Source organism: Coregonus lavaretus (assembly GCF_964263955.1).
Source record: "Coregonus lavaretus genome assembly, chromosome: 11".
Classification (NCBI taxonomy): Eukaryota; Metazoa; Chordata; class Actinopteri; order Salmoniformes; family Salmonidae; genus Coregonus; species Coregonus lavaretus.
This window is the reverse complement of record NC_139998.1, coordinates 14,092,308-14,107,719: the sequence shown is the minus strand read 5'-3', so window position 1 is coordinate 14,107,719 and position 15,412 is coordinate 14,092,308. Positions and strand designations below refer to the sequence as shown.

Sequence of the window (15,412 nt, the reverse complement as noted above, 5' to 3'; positions counted from 1 at the left end):
GGATGCAACTCATCATTCTTTGTCCTCCAAACACGACAAGTTGAGTTTTTACCAAAAAGTTATATTTTGGATTCATCTGACCATATGACATTCTCCCAATCCTCTTCTGGATCATCCAAATGCACTGTAGCAAACTTCAGACGGGCCTGGACATGTACTGGCTTAAGCAGGGGGACACGTCTGGCACTGCAGGATTTGAGTCCCTGGCGGCGTAGTGTGTTACTGATGGTAGGCTTTGTTACTTTGGTCCCAGCTCTCTGCAGGTCATTCACTAGGTCCCCCCGTGTGGTTCTGGGATTTTTGCTCACCGTTCTTGTGATCATTTTGACCCCACGGAGTGAGATCTTGCGTGGAGCCCCAGATCGAGGGAGATTATCAGTGGTCTTGTATGTCTTCCATTTCCTAATAATTGCTCCCACAGTTGATTTCTTCAAACCAAGCTGCTTACCTATTGCAGATTCAGTCTTCCCAGCTGGTGCAGGTCTACAATTTTGTTTCTGCTGTCCTTTGACAGCTCTTTGGTCTTGGCCATAGTGGAGTTTGGAGTGTGACTGTTTGAGGTTGTGGACAGTTGTCTTTTATACTGATAAGTTCAAACAGGTGCCATTAATACATGTAACGAGTGGAGGACAGAGGAGCCTCTTAAAGAAGAAGTTACAGGTCTGTGAGAGCCAGAAATCTTGCTTGTTTGTAGGTGACCAAATACTTATTTTCCACCATAATTTGCAAATAAATTCATAAAAAATCCTACAATGTGATATTCTGGAGAAAAAAAATCTCAATTTGTCTGTCATAGTTGACGTGTACCTATGATGTAAATTACAGGCCTCTCTCATCTTTTTAAGTGGGAGAACATGCACAATTGGTGGCTGACTAAATACTTTTTTTCCCCCACTGTATGACAGCCATTCCATTCCAGTGTCTGTTGAATTCCAACACAGGCACACCTCATTCTACTGAATTAGGTACTGATTAGGTGATCACCTGAACCAAATCTTATTTAATGAGGAAAAGTATATAAATCACTGCTGTGGTCATCACTATCCTCTTGCAATAGGACCAGCTGGATGGTAAAAACAGTGCTATTAGTACCTCAAAAGTAATATTAATAAAAAAAATAACTATTGACCATGCCAAAAGAGTTGAAAAGGAAAGTTTTGAGTGAGGAAAACAAGGTTTCAATTCTGGCTTTACTGGCAGAGGGATACAGTGAACGTCAGGTTGCTTCCATCCTTAAAATGTCAAAGATGGCGGTTCATAAGAACAAGGTCAAGCAGCAGACATTGGGGACAACAAAGCTACAGACCGGCAGAGGGCGAAAACGACTCTCTACTGACCGGGATGACCGCCAACTCATTCAAATGTCACTCAACAACTGTAGGATGACATCAAGTGACCTACAAAAAGAATGGCAAATGGCAGCTGGGGTGAAGTGCACGGCGAGGACGGTTCGAAACAGGCTCCTAGGGGCAGGGCTGAAGTCGTGCAAAGCTAGAAAAAAGCCCTTCATCAATGAGAAGCAAAGAAGAGCCAGGCTGAGGTTTGCAAAAGACCATAAGGATTGGACCGTAGAGGACTGGAGTAAGGTCATCTTCTCTGATGAGTCCAATTTTCAGCTTTGCCCAACACCTGGTCGTCTAATGGTTAGACGGAGACCTGGAGAGGCCTACAAGCCACAGCGTCTCGCACCCACTGTGAAATTTGGTGGAGGATCGGTGATGATCTGGGGGTGCTTCAGCAAGGCTGGAATCGGGCAGATTTGTCTTTGTGAAGGACGCATGAATAAAGCCACATACAAGGTTGCCCTGGAAGAAAACTTGCTTTCTTTTCCTCTGACATTGTTCCCAAACTCTGAGGATTGGTTTTTCCAGCAGGACAATGCGCCATGCCACACAGCCAGGTCAATCAAGGTGTGGATGGAGGAACCCCAGATCAAGACCCTGTCATGGCCAGCCCAATCTCCAGACCTGAACCCCATTGAAAACTTCTGGAATGTGATCAAGAGGAAGATGGATGGTCACAAGCCATCAAACAAAGCCGAGCTACTTGAATATTTGCGCCAGGAGTGGCATAAAGTCGCCCAACATCAATGTGAAAGACTGGTGGAGAGCATGCCAAGACGCATGAAAGCTGTGATTGAAAATCAGGGTTATTCCACCAAATATTGATTTATGAACTCTTCCTAAGTTAAAACATTATTATTGTGTTGTTTAAAAATGAACATGAACTTATTTTCTTTGCATTATTCGAGGTCTGACAACACCTCATCTTTTTTGTTATTTTGACCAGTTGTCATTTTCCGCAAATAAATGCTCTAAATGACAATATTTTTATTTGGAATTTGGGAGAAATGTTGTCAGTAGTTTATAGAATAAAACAAAAATGTTATTTTTACACAAACACATACCTATAAATAGTAAAACCAGAGAAACTGATAATTTTGCAGTGGTCTCTTAATTTTTTCCAGAGCTGTACATATGAGATGGGTAATGCAAGTTATGTAAACATTATTAAAGTGGCATTATTAAAGTGAATAGTGTTCCCTTTATTAAAGTGGCCAGTGATTTTCAAGTCTGTAAGTAGGCAGCAACCTCTCTGTGCTCGTGATGGCTGTTTAACAGTCTGATGGCCTTGAGATAGAAGCTGTTTTTCAGTCTCTCGGTCCCAGCTTTGATGCAGCTGTACTGTCCTCGCCTTCTGGATGATAGCGGGGTGAACAGGCAGTGGCTCGGGTGGTAGATATCCTTGATTATCTTTTTGGCCTTCCTGTGACATCGGGTGCTGTAGGTGTCCTGGAGGGCAGGTAGTTTGCCCCCGCACCACCCTCTGGAAAGCCCTGGGGTTGTGGGCGGTGCAGTTGCCATACCAGGCGGTGATACAGCCCGACAGGATGCTCTCAATTGTGCATCTGTAAAAGTTTGTGAGGGTTTTAGGTGACATGCCAAATTTCTTCAGCCTCCTGAGGTTGAAGAGACGCTGTTGCGCCTTCTTCACCACACTATATGTGTGGGTGGACCATTTCAGTTTGTCAGTGATATGTATGCCGAGGAACTTAAAACTTTCCACCTTCTCCACTGCTGTGGATAGGGGGGTCCTCCCTCTGCTGTTTCCTGAAGTCCACAATCATCTCATTTGTTTTTTTTTACGTTGAGTGAGAGGTTATTTTCCTGACACCACACTCCAAAAGCCCTCACCTCCTCCCTGTCGGCTGTCTCATCGTTGTTGGTAATCAAGCCTACTACTGTTGTGTCGTCTGCAAACTTGATGATTGAGTTGGAGGCGTGCATGGCTACGCAGTCATGGGTGAACAGGGAGTACAGGAGGGGGCTGAGCACACCCCTTTATGGGGCCCCAGTGTTGTGGCTCAGCGAAGTGGAGATGTTGTTTCCTACCTTCACCACCTGGGGGCGGCCCGTCAGGAAGTTCAGGACCCAATTGCACAGGGCGGGGTTGAGACCCAGGGCCTCAAGCTTGGAGGGTACTATGGTGTTGAATGCTGAGCTATAGTCAATGAACAACATTCTTACATAGGTATTCCTCTTGTCCAGATGGGATAGGGCAGTGTGCAGTGTGATGGCGATTGCATCGTCTGTGGCCCTATTGGGGCGGAATACAAATTGAAGTGGGTCTAGGGTGACATGTAAGGTGGAGGTGATATGATACTTGACTAGTCTCTCAAAGCAATTCATGATGACAGAAGTGAGTGCTACGGGGCGATAGTGATTTAGTTCAGTTACCTTTGCATTCTTGGGTACAGGAACAATGGTGGCCATCTTGAAGCATGTGGGGACAGCAGACTGGGATAGGGAGAGATTGAATATGTCCGTAAACACACCAGCCAGCTGGTCTGCGCATGCTCTGAGGACGCGGCTAGGAATGCCGTCTGGGCCGGGAGCCTTGCGAGGGTTAACATGTTTAAATGTCTTACTCACGTCGGCCACGGAGAAGGAGAGCCCACAGTCCTTGGCAGCTGGCCGCGTCGGTGGCACTGTGTTATCCTCAAAGCGTGCAAAGAACTTGTTTGCTTATCTGGCAGCAAGACGTCGGTGTCCGCGATGTGGCTGGTTTTCTTATTGTAGTCCGTGATTGTCTGTAAACCCTGCCACATACGTCTCGTGTTTGAGCCGTTGAATTGCGACTCCACTTTGTCTCAATATTGACATTTTGCCTGTTTGATTGCCTTGCGGAGGGAACAACCACTCTGTTTGTATTCTGCCATATTCCCAGTCACCTTGCCATGGTTAAATGCGGTGGTTCGTGCTTTCAGTTTTTCACGAATGCTGCCATCTATCCACGGTTTCTTGTTAGGGTAGGTTTTAATAGTCACAGTGGGTACGACATCTCCTATACACTTCCTTATAAACCCACTCACCGAATCAGCGTATATGTCTATATTATTCTCAGAGGCTACCCGGAACATATCCCAGTCTGCGTATTCAAAACAATCTTGTAGCGTGGATTCCGATTGGTCAGACCAGTGTTGAATAGGCCTAAGCACGGGTGCATCCTGTTTGAGTTTCTGCCTATAGGAAGGGAGGAGCAAAATGGAGTCGTGGTCAGATTTGCCGAAAGGAGGACGGGGGAGGGCCTTGTATGCATAGCAGAAATGAGTGTAACAATGGTCCAGCGTTTTTCCAGTGCGAGTGCTACAGTCAATATGCTGATAGAATTTAGGTAGCCTTTTTCTCAAATTTGCTTTGTTAAAATCCCCAGCTACAATAAATGCAGACTCAGGATATATGGTTTCCAGTTTGTATAAAGTCCAGTGAAGTTCCTTGAGGGACGTCGTGGTATCGGCTTGAGGGGGGATATACACGGCTGTAACAATAACCAAAGAGAATTCTCTTGGGCGATAATACGGTCGGCATTTGATTGTGAGGAATTCTAGGTCAGGTGAACAAAATTACTTGAGTTCCTGTATGTTGTTACAATTACACCATGAGTCGTTAGTCATGAAACATACCCTATTTGGTGCGCGTACAGTTGGGCCCTAAAGCTTATAACCCTATGCACTAATGCCAGATAGCCTAAAAAGAATGAAAGAAAAACATAAATGTAGCCTATAGACATAAATTGCACAATAATGATAAATGTATGATTTTTTAAATATATTGTTTTCTATTTATTCAACCCGCCCCCCCTTCATCCACACAATATTTCATGACCCTAAACCTGCCCGCCCCATAGATATTACCGTGGCGACTGCGGGTTATGAGTCAACCCACGCATCAATAGTGGTAACTGCTTTAACATTCAGCTGAGTTTACTTTACTCAGTCCGGCCAGGCAGGCAGGCTTCCAAATGAGTTTCCGGCCCCCTGCCCGTCCAAGGAATCATCTGACTGGGAGGGATGTTGACCCCAGTGTCTGTACCTGTGTGTGTGTCTCTTCACAGTCCCCGCTGCTCCATAAGATGTATTTCTATCTGTTTTTTAAATCTGATTCTACTGCTTGCATCAGTTACCTGATGTGGAATAAAGTTGAATTCATGGCTCTATGTAGTACTGTGCACCTCCCATAGTCTGTTCTGGACTTGGGGATTGTGAAGAGACCTCTGGTGGCATGTCTTGTGGGGTATGTATCGTGTCCGACACTTCTTACAAATACAAGTATTGATGAAGTCAATCTCTCCTCCACTTTGAGCCAGGAGAGATTGACATGCATATCATTAATGTTAGCTCCCTGTGTACATTTAAGGGCCAGCCGTGCTGCCCTGTTTTGAGCCAATTGTAATTTTTCTAAGTCCCTCTTTGTGGCACCTGACCACACGACTGAACAGTAGTCCAGGTGCGACAAAACTAGGGCCTGTAAGACCTGCCTTGTTGATAGTGTTGTTAAGAAGACAGACTTCTCCCCATTTTAGCTACTATTTTATCAATATGTTTTGACCATGACAGTTTACAATCCAGGGTTACTCCAAGCAGTTTAGTCACCTCAACTTGCTCCACATTATTCATTACAAGATTTAGTTGAGGTTTAGGGTTTAGTGAATGATTTGTCCCAAATACAATGCTTTTAGTTTTTGAAATATTTAGGACTAACTTATTTCTTGCCACCCATTCTGAAACTGACTGCAAGCTCTTTGTTAAGTGTTGCAGTCATTTCAGTTGCTGTAGTAGCTGACATGTATAGTGTTGCTCCTGTAAGTCGCTCTGGATAAGAGCGTCTGCTAAATGACTAAAATGTAAAATGTTGAGTCATCCGCATACATAGACACACTGGCTTTACTCAAAGCCAGTGGCATGTCGTTAGTAAAGATTGAAAAAAGTAAGGGGCCTAGACAGCTGCCCTGGGGAATTCCTGATTCTACCTTGATTATGATGGCGAGGCTTCCATTAAAGAACACCCTCTGTGCTCTGTTAGACAGGTAACTCTTTATCCACAATATAGCAGGGGGTGTAAAGCCATCACACATATGTTTTTCCAGCAGCAGACTACGATCAATAATGTCAAAAGCCGCACTAAAATCTAACAAAACAGCTTTTTATCATTAATTTTTTATCATTAATTTCTCTCAGCCAATCCTCAGTCATTTGAATGTCCTTCCCTATAATCGTGCTGAAAGTCTGTTGTCAATATGTTTACTGTAAAATGGCATTGTATCTGGTCAAACACAATTTCTTCCAAAAGCTTACTAAGGTTTGGTAACAGGCTGATTGGTCGGCTATTTGAGGCAGTAAAGGGGGCTTTACTATTCTTAGGTAGTGGAATGACTTTTGCTTCCCTCCAGGCGTGAGGTCACACACTTTCTGGTATGCTTAAATTGAAGATATGGCAAATAGGAGTGGCAATATTGTCCGCTATTATCCTCAAATTTTCCATCCAAGTTGTCAGACCCCGGTGGCTTGTCATTGTTGATAGACAACAATAATTTTTTTCAGCTCTTTACGGAATTCAAAATTACAACGCTTGTCTTTTATAATTTGGTCAGATATACTTGGATGTGTAGTGTCAGCATTTGTTGCTGGCATGTCATGCTTAAGTTTGCTAATCTTGCCAATGAAAAAATAATTCAATGAATGATGGAGCTGAGTTTGCCTTTCAGCCCAAAATGTAATTTAAGGTGCTCCAAATCATTTTACTATCATTCTTTATATCATTTATCTTTGCTTCATAGTATAGTTTATTCTTATTTTTATTCAGTTTAGTCACATGCTTTCTCAATTTGCAGTACGTCGGTTGTGTTGCCAGACTTACTTGCCATACCTTTTGCCTCATCTCAACCATACCATTTTTCAATTCCTCATCAATCCAAGGGGATTTAAGAGTTTTTACTGTCATTAATGTGGGCATGCTTATTCGTAACTGGAATAAGCTATTTCATAACTGTGTCAAGTGCAGCGTCTGGTTGCTCCTCATTACACACCAGCAAATATTCTTTACATCATTAACATTAGATCCTCTCTAAACTTTACAGGAATGTGGTTCTTAATATAGACCGCAACCCCGCCCGCATTGGCATTTCTGTCTTTTCTATAGATGTTATAACCATGTATGCTACCACTGTATCATCAAAGGTATTATCTAAGTGAGTTTCAGAGATAGTCAGAATATAATTGTCATCTGTTACTAGCAGGTTATTGACTTCATGAACCTTGTTTCTTAGGCTATATATGTTAATGTGGGTTATTTTTTAGCACTTTTCTGGGTGCTTCTTAGTTTTTATTGCTTTACTGGGAAGCTTATCAGATGTAGACATGCTCATGTTATTTATATTTGAGCTGATAGTGCAGGGTGAGCTGCACACTGTGGACTTCCTACTAGGGCACATCGCCTCAGTGCTAACAGTATAACTCTGGTTCATAGGCACATGATTACAGCATACAATAGCTGTAGGATCAACATACGCATTCAGGGCAATTAGGGGGACATTAATTAAGTTACTTACATTTGTGTCTGCCAATGCCCCTGGGATAATGTACATTTGCTGAAGCATCACGACAATTCAGCAACACAATGGTAGGGATTAACTGAGCTGGTCTTGGGTCATTGATAAATCATTGTCTCAACGCAGCCTTGAAATGCGTGGACAGAGTTCAGGAGCCAAGATGATTTGGATGGACTCCGTCAATCCTGTAGAGCGTCTTCTGTTTCCAGAAGGTGTTGAAGTTATCTATAAAAGTGATTCCAACCGAGCTACAGTAATCTTTTAGGCAGGTGTGTAATGCCAGTAGCCTGCTGAATCTTTCACACACGCGGCCCAACGATGGTATCGGACCTGAAATAATTGTCTGCTTTTGGAATCTTTCAGTACTAAAATCAGTTCTTTAAAAATCTATTTTCAGAAGTTCCAAGCTAGCCCTCCTGATGTCCTTTGACCCCACGTGGGCCGGAGTCTCAGGCAGCCTCATGGTCTGATGAGGGTTGGAGCTCTGAGGATCTGAACCTGAGGTAGAAGCCACTGGAGAGGGAGACAGAACAGAGGATGAAGGCGCAGGTACATCTGGATCCGATCTCGAATCGGAAGCCCCCAGGGAAGAAGGCACTGGAACCTCTGGATTCTGGGCAGCGATGCTGTTTCTGGTCCGTTGCCAGAGGATGCTGTTTTCGACTTCCACGGCGAGTGACAGATCGCCATGGCTTGTTGGTAGAGTCGAGAACAGGAACATCCCCAAAGTAATCCAGGAGCATCCTACTAGCTCCATTCTCCAGGGAAGGGGGAGACCCCTTCGGGGAGGGATCCCTGCAGAGTACCGGCCAGTCCGGCTACTGGGGTAGAGGAGAAAAAGTAGGTGGGCGTGGGTTCCCCAGTAGCTTGTGTAGGTTCGCTACTTGTTTGCTGAGAGTAGCCACTTCACCCCTGTAGTCTTCTGCAAGCAAACAGTTGCTACATTGAAAGTCCGGGCAGTCCACATTGTCCCGGAATAAAGCAAAATAAACACAGCTCCTGCAGCGTTGAAAAGGTTCAATAGTGACCTCCATTTGAGACTGCCAGCCAGCTAGGCTAGCTGGGCTTCCATGTCTCTCTCTTTATATGGAATTCTCAACTAAGTGAACAAAACGAGCTCACACAAATTGCAAAAGCAGAAAAGCAGAAATATGTGTCCTCCTTAAAATCCTCTCACAGCGGTGAGCGCGAAAGCAGTGTCTTTGCACGTAATGTTGGTAGCAGCATTGGCTAACGTTCATGACTAGTCACACGCCACACACTAGCTGTGCTTGAGTTGAAATACAGTGCCTTCAGAAAGTATTTATACCCCTTGACTTAATCCACATTTTATTGTGTTACAGCCTGAATTAAAAAAAAAAAAAAAAGATATTTTCCTCCCCCATCTACACACAATACCCAATAATGACAAAGTGAAAACAAGTTTTTTGAAATGTTTGCAATTGTATTGAAATATAAATACAGAAATATTTAATTTACATAAGTATTCACACACCTGAGTCAATACATGTTAGAATCACCTTTGGCAGCGATTACAGCTGTGAGTCTTTCTGGGTAAGTCTAAGAGCTTTGCACACCTGCATTGTACAATATTTGCCTTATTATTATTTTCAAAATTCTTCAAGCCCTGTCAAATTGATTGTTGATCATCGCTAGACAAACATTTTCAGATAAGTCAAAACTGTAACTCGGCCACTCAGGAACATTCACTGTCTCCTTGGTAAGCAACTCCAGTGTAGATTTGGCATTGTGTTTTAGGTTATTGTCCTGCTGAAAGGTGAATTCATCTCCCAGTGTCTGGTGGAAAGCAGACTGAACCAGGTTTTCTTCTAGGATTTTGCCTGTGCTTAGCTCCATTCCGTTTCTTTTTTATCCTGAAAAGCTCACCAGTCCTTAACGATTACAAGCATACCCATAACATGAAGCAGCCACCACTATGCTTGAAAATATGGATTTTCCACAAACATAACACTGTATTCTGGACAAAAAAGTGAATTGCTTTGCCAATTGTTTTGCAGTACTACTTTAATGCCTTGTTGCAAACAAGATTCATGTTTTGGAGAAAAAAATATATTCTGTAGAGGCTTCCTTCTTTTCACTCTGTTAATTAGGATACTATTGTGGAGTAACTACAATATTGTTGATCCATCCTCAGTTTTCTCCTATCACAGCCATTAAACTCGAACTGTTTTAAAGTCACCATCGGTAGGCCTCCCGAGTGGTGCAGCGGTTGCGGCGTCACTACAGACTGGGGTTCGATCCCAGGCTGTCACAACCGGCCGTGACCGGGAGTCCCATAGGGCGGCGCACAATTGGCCCAGCGTCGTCCGGGTTAGGGGAGGGTTTGGCCTGGGGGGTATTACTTGGCTCATCGCGCTCTAGTGACTCCTTATGGCGGGCCTGGCGCCTGCAAGCTGACCTCAGTCTTTAGTTGAACAGTGTTTCCTCTGACACATTGGTGCAGCTGGCTTCCGAGTTAAGCGAGCAGGGTATTAAGAAGCGCGGCTTGGCGGGTCATGTTTCGGAGGAAGCATGACTCGACCTTCGCCTCTCCCGAGCCCGTTGGGGAGTTGCAGCGATGAGACAAGATTGTAATTGGATCGCAATTGGATATCACGAAATTGGGGAGAAAAAGGGGGTAAAATTAATAAAAATAAAAGTCACCATTGTGAAATCTCTGAGACGTTTTCTTCCTCTCCGGCAACTGAGTTAGGAAGGACGCCTGTATCATTGTAGTGACTGGGTGTATTGATACACCATCCAAAGTGTAATTAATAACTTCACCATGCTCAAAGGGATATTCAATGTCTTGCTTCTTTTTTATTCTATTACCAATTGATGCCCTTCTTTGCGAAGCATTGGAAAACCTCCCTGGTCTTTGAGGTTAAATCTGTGTTTGAAATTCACTTCTCCACTGAGGGACCTTACAGATTCCTGTATGTGAGGGGTACAGAGATGAGGTAGTCATAATGCACACAGAGTGAGTCCATGCAATTTCTTATGCGACTTCTTAAGCACATTTTTACTCCTGAACTTATTTAGGCTTTGAATACTTATTGACTCAAGACATTTCAGCTTTACATTTTTTATTAATTTGTAAACATTTCTAAAAACATCATTCCACTTTGACATTATTGAGTATTGTGTGTAGGCCAGTGACAAAAAAATCTAAATTGAATCCATTTTAAATTCAGGCTGTAACACAACAAAATGTGGAAAAGTCAAGGGGTGTGAATATTTTCTGAAGGCACTGCAGGCATAAGCCAAGCTTGGATCTGTCTTTTATAGAAATGTAGGCAGTTATGCACTAAATATTCTATCTTGTCTTGTTCTTAGGCCTATCTGATAGACACTTTTCTTTCGTAGTTTTTTTGTAGCACTTTTTTGTAGTCACATGCTTTTATCTATATAAACATGTAAAATACATGTAGCCTAACTGTAGAGACATGCTTTTAAAAAACACCCTTTACCCCAGCGTCAAACTGCTGATAAAAGCATTACCATACAATTCAAGTACATTCAGGTCTGAGGTGCTGTAGCTACCCCCACCGAATCTCTACGGAGATGACTAAATGTAAAATGTAAATGTGAAATTCAGCCTGTTAGGATAGCAATAACCACGTAAGCCACACAATTGCAATTATCTTGTCGTCCCTAGATTGTAACTCTGAAATACATTAATGGAAAGTGACGGTAGAGATAACGGAGTCAAACAATTATAATGAAGAGGGACGAGAACCCAAGTCATCTCCTTGTCACACAGAAAATATCATTCACAAATCATCTCTAACAAAGGTAACAGGGTCATATCCAAGGCCTTTGAATGTCTCATCATCAATAAACCAGCCTGCCAAATGTTTAATGAAACAAACAAATCAACAGCCAGGCCTACTCTGATAGTGGGTTTGAAGAGATAGTTCACCGCTCTTTCCCCATGTTTTTGAATGCACGGCTAACTTTAAACAATCCGTTTCCACTAGCATTGCTAAATAGTCCACTACAAAGGCTTGAGCAGAACGTTCCTTGGAGCTAACACACACGTAATTGCTAATATGCTACAGCACTAAGAGAAAAATATTTTGGTATTTTGTTGTTGGGCTGTTCATTAGTATCTCTCCGACATCAAGCATGAGGGCTTTTCTACCTCCTCTTTCATCTTAACAAAGTTCCTCAACCTGAACTGAATCAAATCCCTCTCCATCAAAACCTTAGTCCCTTTTTTCGATTACATGACAACAATTATACAAGAGAACAATTAGGATGGAACACAATCTATATAAAAAAATAGTTTAATCTTTTTGTTTTGTTGAAATGCCCAACCATCCATCCCCCCTTAGGGTTTCACATGTAATTGCTGATTCATAAGCTCATTCTTGTTTTTGATGAAACTGACTGTTCTGTCTGGCTATTAATTCTAAGCCAGTGTCACAGTTAAGAGAATAAACACCAAGGGTGGTGGGCATTTTACCATTCATCCAGCGTTCAGGGAAGATCTTATTATAATAAATTCTTAACATACCAAAGCAATCATATTAATCACCTTCTGGGCTGTGTGATACATATTCAGAATGTTAATCTTGTTGCAAAGGCAATCCCTTGGCTTGTAATTACCGCTCAGTTTAAATATCTAATAAAATTGCGGATCTGCTTCTCCACCATAGTAATACTTCTTTGTCAGGCCAGAAAATGTTTCCTTGTAAACATTGGAGATCAGGGGCTTTTATGGCTAGTTGAAAGGGGGAGAGAGCTTCAGCTACTAGCAAAAATAGTTTTGATATTGCAAGCCTCCTAAAGTTTTCCTTTAAACTTATCATATATATCTTATAACAAACGATTTGTGGATTCCAATAAAGAAAAGAGAAACAAGACAATTCTATTTGGACATTCTGTCAGTTAACATATAGAGCTTCCTCCTGATCCGATCTTTAACAATTGATTTGCTGACAGAGGATTTCAGCTTCACCTTCAGTGAGGCCAACAGACAGGCACCCTGTGCAGCAATAATCTTTCATTTCAAATTCAGGGAGCCTTGAAGTCTTGAATAGGATCTATGCATTAGTTGTCGTCAATTCTGATGACTGATTTCAGTGACAAAATTATTCTTATCAATAACATGAACTTCTCTTCCAACATCAAAATCAGGTGTTTACAAAAACATAAAAATCAGCAATTGACCAGTGCTTTATCAAAGAGAGAAACTACACCTATGATTATACACACTTGATTGGTGGGAAGTCCTGTTTATTTGAGCAAATATTATATAGGCCTTCTTAAAAAGTAGTTCAAGAGCAGTTAACTAAAAGAGAGTAGTATGGGTGAAATATTTGACAGTCCGCTACTATAACAAAGGAATAAGAGAGAAATAAGGCCATCGAGAGACTGTATGAGTCTCTGAGCCTTGATATCAGATTGAATCCCACTACAAAGTGTGCTATCAAAGGCATCAGACATCAGACATGACAGAGAGGAGCGTGTTAAGAGATAGTCGTCTCTGCAAACATTCTAATTTCAGCGTGAGGGTGTCCTGAATAGGGGGTGATATGGCTGGGGACACTTTAGGTAACAGTTTCAGACATTCTGAGAAAGATGTGCAAGAATTGCAGCTGATGCAAGTCACCAAAATCCCCAACCGGTGTCAATTTAACCTCATCAAAATGCACAACTAATTTCTTCCCATTTTGGAAACTCATCATTTGCTATTAGTGAGACAGTAGCCTAGGGGTCCGTATGAAGGCCAGTGCTCTCTCTTCTCTCTCTCGTATCCCCACTCTATCCATTACCCAGACAGCACTGAGACATGTTTCCAAGCAGTGTGTGCTTCTCTCAAATCCTCCCCGTCAAAATCCCTACACACACACGGACACAGAGAGCTCAACCATGTCTCTCTACCCAGCCACCATCACCATCACTATCCTCAGCTCATTGTGTCCAATCAGCTCCTTCCGTTTGGCTTCACTGCTCGGCACCAATTAGGTCAGCTTGGTGAGTTTGTCTGTCAGCGGCCAAAGCTCACTACACAACCTCAGGAATGACTCCTCTCTCTATACACCTCCTTCCCTCTGCCCTCATCTTCTCCCACAAATAACTGACAACCACTTTCCCATGTCTATAGTCAGTGCTATCTTACTCCAGCTCACTTCACCAGTGCTCTCTGAGACAAGTGTCCTCATCCATTGTAATGAATACTCGGACAGAGTGGTAAGATCCAATCGCAGAATTGCGATGCTTTATTAGAGTACAGACAAGGGAATAGCTTAATCGTAGTCGGGCGGGCTGTGGTCAGAACCGGGCCAGGCAGAGACAGGCAGAGGTACCAAGGGAGCGGGCGTAGTCGTAGTCGAGGGCACAGGGTCAGAGTACGGTAATCACTGGGATAAACAAGCAGAGGATTAAGCAATACGGGGAGTCAAACAACAAGGCACAGGTCGGATACACGGGTAATCAAAAACAACAAACTCTCTCTCTCTCTCTCGGAACAAAACGCTTAGCAAGTCACAATGGAACAATACCTCGCACCGACTGAACTTCTGAGCACACCTTATATCCTACACTAATTACTGACAGGTGTGCTCAGAACTCAGGTGAACCAGATCGAGTCTGATGACTCCCCCTCTCTGTAGATCGGGGAAGTGTCAGACTCTGTCTAGATCCCAGCCAACCCCCGATCCCTTACATCCATCAACATATCCCTTTCACAAAACAGTCTGAGGTTGGCCAAGGGATAGAAGCAGGCAGACAAACACATAATAACACAGAAGTAAGAAATATTGTTAAAATAGAATTGGCAGTACTGGTTTGTACTTGTAAAGTTTGAAAGACAATATGAAAATACACTTAAGTTCTGAGTCATTGTGGATGAGGAAACAAATTATGTTATTTACTGCTGAGAGAATACAGCAGTACGTTACACCCTTATTTTCAAATGTATTAAATTGTTTTTTCCCCCTCATCAATCTACACACAATAGCCCATAATGACAAAGCAACAACAGGTCTGTAGATTGTTATGCAAATGTATTAGTAGTATTCAGACCCTTTACTCAGTACTTTGTTTAAGCACATTTGGCAGCGATTACAGCCTCGAGACTTTTTGGGTATGACGCTACAAGCTTGGCACACCTGTATTTGGGGAATTTCTCCCATTCTTCTCTTCAGATGCTCTCAAGCTCTGTAAGGAGTTCAGAAGTGGCGCCGGAGAAGATGGCTGCCGTTTTACAGCCCTCTAACCAATTGTACTATTATGTGTGTTTTTTCCGCATTATTTGTAATTTATTCTGTACATAATGTTTCTGCCACCATCTCTTATGACTAAAAAGAGCTTCTGGATATCAGGACAGCGATTACTCACCTCGTATTGGACGAAGATTTTTTCTTCAACGAGTCATATGCAAAATATATCCTACAGACACCCGACAAGGCCCAAATCCACGTCATTCGCATGAGAAAGAGACAGAGATATCGTGGACGTAGGTCGGGGTGCCTTGTAAGGATCCGACGGCGAGCAGGTAAACTGCCTCTTCCATCAT

At 42.8% G+C, this 15,412-nt stretch overlaps 1 protein-coding gene across 2 annotated transcripts in view; it reads right to left on the bottom strand.

Annotated features, from left to right (window-relative positions):
- LOC311137272 (spondin-1-like) overlaps positions 1–15,412 on the bottom strand; it is a 134,716-nt gene that overhangs the window by 40,527 nt on the left and 78,777 nt on the right. The window lies entirely within an intron of this gene.